Source organism: Girardinichthys multiradiatus, chromosome 4, assembly GCF_021462225.1.
Source record: "Girardinichthys multiradiatus isolate DD_20200921_A chromosome 4, DD_fGirMul_XY1, whole genome shotgun sequence".
Lineage (NCBI taxonomy): Eukaryota > Metazoa > Chordata > Actinopteri > Cyprinodontiformes > Goodeidae > Girardinichthys > Girardinichthys multiradiatus.
The window spans coordinates 1214849-1221164 of record NC_061797.1 but is presented as its reverse complement, the minus strand read 5'-3'; positions in this window follow the sequence as shown (position 1 = coordinate 1221164).

The following is a 6316-nucleotide window of genomic DNA, read 5'->3' as shown; positions in this document are numbered from 1 at the left end:
GTCACCATGTGATCAGTGAATATTGTTTGAGGCCAGAGGCAGATCAATCTCAGAAGGTTTCATGTCTCTGTGACTTTCCTTGTAGGAGCTATATCAATTTCGTCTTCAATGGCGAGAAGTCATATTTTGAGGTTTGGCCACGCCCACCTGCTTTCATGCAGCAAAAAGCTTTTGATAATTTTTGATCCAGATATGCGCCTCCGATGCGTCGTCCATTGAGACACACTGGAAATGGCAACGAAAGTTTATTTTCAGCGGGTTTTATAATCCCGGTTGACGTCAGAGCTGCGATGTCTGTTGAGCTGTGCATGTTGAACTCCGCAGCCTATTTGGTCTGTCCGACCAAAATGGATGACCCCAACACTATGCACAGAAGGGTGTTCATGTTGTTCTGGTTTGTGTTTTTTGTTAAGACAGCAGGTTTAAATGGACAAGATGTATTATGTGTTTTTGAGGGCCTTCATATATTTAACTGTAGTAAGATGGCATGGTTAAGTGTTTGAGGGTTTTTGTTCTCTCTTTTTTTCTACATTAAAAACAGATGAATATATGTATAAAGCTCACATCATGGAATATAAAAGGATGTGGGAATCCAAGTATAAGAAAATGTTTTGGCATACTTAAAATTTAAAAGCACAGACATAGCATCCATAAAGGACTCTCAAATTACTGTAGAGGAAGAGGCAAAAAAGTTTAAAAGAGATTGGGTGGGTAAAATCTTTCATAGTTCGTATTCAAGAAAACAAAACAGGGTTATGATCCTTATTTACAGAAATCGAAGGTTTGCAATGCTGAAGAAAGATAATGTAAATTAAAGCTGCAAGCAGCGTTGAAGGCCCTCGCACCTCATATTTTGAGGCGTGGCCACGCCCACACGCTTTCATGTATGAAAAAGCTTTTGATAACTTTTAATCCCCAATCCCTTTAGAGTATACTGAGTGACTTGAAGTCTCTAAGTCAAAAGCTGTAGGAGGAGTTCGCTCAGATATGCGGGTTAGAAACGGTCAAAACTGGGTCAAAATGGCAACTTCAATCCAAAATGGCCGACTTCCTGTTGGGTTTGGACCAATGCTCCAATAGCGTTTTCTGTAGGTCCTGAGACGTTACATATGTGTACCAAATTTCAGAATCTTCGGTCATAGCATGGCTTGGGGCTGATTTTTTAAATTTTTCTAGGGGGCGCTGTGTACGAATTAGGCCACGCCCACCGAATATGTCATCAGATCTCTGTTGGGGACTGGACTAGGTTCAATCACATGGAATTTGGTGCAGCTCAGCTGATGTATGGGAAAATTAAAGGCAAACGTATGGCCATGGCGTGACGTCTGATTCGCCGCGCCGCCATGGCCACGGCCTTTTATGAAAAATCACTGTGCTTCAAACGAAGTTAGACCCACTAGTTATCTGTCTTCTGACACACTTTCAAGTTGATTGGGTGAAGTGGGTCATAGAGGCACCTTTCCAAGTGAAAAAAGTGACTTCCAGTTCTGAGGGGGCGTGGCTTTGATGATGTCAGCATATGACCCCATAGGATCGTCGGGAAGCCGAAGGCCCTCCTTCATGCCAACTTTGGTGTGATTTGTATTTTTTTTGGGAAAGTTATTGCAATTTTTCACTTTCGGCACGAACGCCAAGTTCGTGCCCCAGCCACGCCCCCTAAACATGGCCGAAAACTCAGGATTTTGATAATTTTTAATCCCCCATGCCTTATCAGCATACAGACCAAATATGAAGTCGATAGGTCAAAATCCCTAGGAGGAGTTTGTTAAAGTTCGAGGTGAGTAAAAGTGAAAAATTGGCAAAAATCGGCCTTTGACCCAAAATGGCCGACTTCCTGTGCATTTTAGGGCATACCCCCAAGAGACTTTTTTTCTTGGTTTGAGGAGTTCTAGCATTGTGCCTAATTTCAGATCTCTACGACTTACGGTTTGGGCTATCTCACGTTTGGGGGCGTGGCTATGTGGTTTGGCCACGCCCAGTGACGACGACATTAAGGATCAAAAATTTTAGTCGGGGGACAATTTTGGGTAAAAGCATGTGCATCTAGGGGCTTTGCAAAGTCCCCATATTGGCCCGCCAAAAGTTCCCGGAATAATAATAAATAACTAGAAACCTGCAAGCAGCTTTGAAGGCCCTCGCACCCCTCAGCGCAACTCGGGCTGTTGAGCAACTGCAGGAGCCTGGCATCGCCTCCTACATGCCACATACGATGACACCGCGTCACTTCAACATGTCGCCAGTAGGTGGCACTTTGAGCAACATGTCATATGATCTTCGGTCATGCAGAGTTTCAGTCTGGCAAAAAGCATTCAAAATTTCGAGTAAATCTGACCTTTCAGATGGAAGCTGCACTCACTTGTTTGTTTGTGGGTGGGGCTAAAACAACATCATCAATTGACTGTGTCAACATGTCCATCATTAAGTCATGATCATGTATACTACATTTCAAGTGGATCCGATGATGTATGAGGGAGATATAGCCCTTGGAGTGTCCTAGGGGGCGCTGTTGATCCAAACTTAAATGTAATCCAATAGAGCTGTTTGGGGGTTGACAAAGATAAAGCATATTCATTTTGGAGTGAATCGGACCATGCATGTGTAATTTAGAGGCAAACATATGGCCGTGGCGTGACATCAGAATTCGCCACGCCATCATATTCAATCCCTCCAACTAAAGCAGTAAGTACTGTCGACTGTCTAAGAGCATCGTGTTATCTGTTACTTGGGACAGTTTCACATTAATTAGGTGAAAATGATCAAACATTGATTCTCTAAAGGAAAACGGGACACTTCCTGTTCTCAGGGGGCGGGGCTTCGATGATGTCAGCATATGACTAGTGAAAATTGTTCAGGCCTAGCGGCAGATCAATCCCAAAAGGTTTCATGTGTCTGTGACTTTCCTTGTAGGACCTAAGTCCATTTAGTGTTTTTTGGCGAGAAGTCATATTTTGAGGCGAGGCCACGCCCACACGCTTTCATGTATCAAAAAGCTTTTGATAACTTTTGATCCCCAATGCCTTAAGAGTATACTGAGTGATTTTCAAGTCTCTAAGTCAAAAGCTGTAGAAAGAGTTCGCTCAAATATGCGGGCTAGAAACGGGTAGAACAGAGTCAAAATGGCAACTTCAATCCAAAATGGCCGACTTCCTGTTGGGTTTGGACCAATGCTCCAGGAGACTTTTTTGTAGGTCCTGAGAAGATACATAAGTGTACCACATTTCAGATTCCTCGGTCAAAGCATGGCTTGGGGCTGATTTTATGAAATTCTGTAGGGGGCGCTGTGGACGAATTAGGCTACGCCCACCGAATATGTCATCAGATCCTTGTTGGGAACTGGACAAGGATCAATCACATAGAACTTGGTGCAGATCAAATGATCTATGTGGAAATTAGAGGCAAACGTATGGCCATGGCGTGACGTCTGACTTCGCCGTGCCGCCATGGCCACGCCCTTTTCTGAAAAGTCACTGTGCCTCAAACGAAGTTAGACCCACTAGTTATCTGTCTTCTGACACAGATTCAAGTTGATTGGGTCAAGTGGGTCATAGAGGCACCTTTCCAAGAGAAAAAAGAGACTTCCGGTTCTGAGGGGGCGTGGCTTTGATGATGTCAGCATATGACCCCATAGGATTGTCGGGAAGCCGAAGGCCCTCCTTCATGCCAACTTTGGTGTGATTTGTATTTTTTTTGGGAAAGTTATTGCAATTTTTCACTTTTGGCGCGAACGCCAAGTTCGTGCCCCGGCCATGCCCCCTAAACATGTTCAAAAACTCACAATTTTGATAACTTTTAATCCCCCATCCCTTAACTGCATATAGGCCAAATATGAAGTCGATAGCTCAAAATCCCAAGGAGGAGTTAAAGTTCGAGGTGAGTAAAAGTGAAAAACGGGCAAAAATCGGCCTTTGACCCAAAATGGCCGACTTCCTGTGCATTTTAGGGCATACCCCCAAGATACTTTTTTTCTTGTTTTGAGGAGTTCTAGCATTGTGCCAAATTTCAGATCTCCACGACTTACGGTTTGGCCTATCTCACGTTTGGGGGCGTGGCTAAGTGGTTTGGCCACGCCCAGTGACGACGACATTAAAGAACAAAAATTTCACGCGGGGGACAATTTTGGGTCAAATTTGGTGAGTTTTGGGATATGGCAAAGTCCCCATATTGCCCTGCCAAAAGTCCCCGGAAAAAGAATAATAATAAGAAGAATTCGAGCAATTACAATAGGCCCTTGCAGTTTTCCTGCTTGGGCCTAATATAAGAATTCGAGCGCAAAGGAACTAAAAAATTTGTTTAAAATTGATATGGGTTCCATTAATAAGGTGGCCACAGTTTGGGAAGCATCGAAAGCATACATAAGAGGAAAGATACTGCATATGCCGCAAAGGTTAAAAAAGATCATTTGGAAAGAGAAAAGAAATTAAAGAAAGAAATGCATGAGTTAGAGAAGGATTTGTCAAGACAAAATTCAAATGATAAATACCGGACTAGTTGCAAATTAAAATATCAATTGCATGATATCAATGACAAAAAAGTAGAGTATGTCCTTTTTAGGCTGAGAACAAAATTTTATGAAGGTGATGAAAAGAATGGTAGATTATTATCCAGACAATTAAAGTAACAGAATAATCTAAACAATATATCAATGATTATAAGGATAATCGAGTGGTAATATCGTTGAAAGAAATGTAATCGTTGAAAGAAAGAAACTTAATATTTAGGTCATTCTACCAAGATCTGTATACATTCACTAGCACACTTAAATAGTAGGTGGAAACATTTTTCTCTGGTCTGCAATTACCAACTCTCACTAATGAACAAAAAGCAAAGTTGGAAACCCCTATAATGGAAAACAAGATTAGGGCTGCTATCTCGTCTATGAAAAATGCAAAGTCACCAGGCTTGGATGGCTTTCCAATTGAATATTATAAGAGATTTATCAATATTTTGACTCCAATTTTGCATATAGTTTACATAAAGGCACTAGATACAGGCTCTTTATCTGGTACATTTAATGACGCACTGATCTCTCATATTCCTAAAAAAGGGACACATCAGATCCATCAAATTACAGGCCAGAAAGTCTTTTAGGAGTAGACTGTAAGATTTTGATTAAGTTTCCATCCTCCTGTCTTGATAAAGCATTGCCAGATATTATCAATTGTGATCAAGTTGGTTTTATTAAAAATAGGTATTCAGGAGAAGCCCAATTTAGCATCATGCATAAGAGTAAATCTAGATTAGTCCCGGTCGCAGCCTTCTCACTCGATGCAGAGAAGGCCTTTTATAGGGTGGAATGGGGCTTTCTCATGATTACTCTGTCAAGGTTGGGTTTGGGCTTGTATTCTGTAATTGGGTGAAGACAAAATATCCCAACCCAAGGGCTGCAGTCTTACCCAATGGGTTAGTGTCTGACTTTTACCATCTCTCATGCGGAACCCGCCAGGGGTGTTCTTTGTCTCCATTCATTTTTTACTATATTCTTGAAGCCACTAGCTCTGGCTATTCGAGCCAATACAGAGAAAACAAGCCCCTTGTAGATCCCTTGCAATCTCTACCAGCATTACTTACATGTGTCAAGTTCTTTCTAAGGGCAAACCACTTTCAGCATCATGCCATTCCAGACATATCATGGCATTTAATTTCAAGTGGTTGCCCTCTGACATGAAGTATCTGGGAACAATACTGAAACCAAATTATGCATTCTAAAATGCTCTCCTGATGAAATTAAAAACAAATTTGGATAGGTGGGGAAAATTGAACCTTACTTTATTGGGTAAAATTATTGCTATTAAAATGGTGGTGGTCCCACAGATTAATTATGTATCTATGATGTTGCCTATTAAAATACATAACAATGTTTTTAGCCAATTTGAAAGGATAATTAAAGATTTTCTGTGCGACAAAAAAACAAGAGTTAATTCGAAGAAAATGTGGAGCTCTAGGAACACTGGTGGAAGGGCTCTTCCAAATGTAACACTATGATCTCTCTACAGATCATAGCAGTGTCTGTTCACTACCGGACTATGTTTTAAAACTTAGACAAAGGCTCAAACTCTCCCACCAGCCTGCCCAGGAGGCTCTGGGAAAAGCCTTTGAGAGAATAAAGAGGCAATATGATGAGAACGTTTGTCAGAATCAGTGCAGAGTGGGTACTGCCATGTGGCATTTGATTAAGAGTAAGGAAAAGGGTGCGTAAATTCCTCCCAGCTTACAAGGGCCCCTATTTCATAGTTGGCCGTCTTGACGACTTGGTGTACCACATCCGGAAGGAGCCGAGGTCAAAGATCAAAGTACTCCATCACAACAAGCTTAAGGT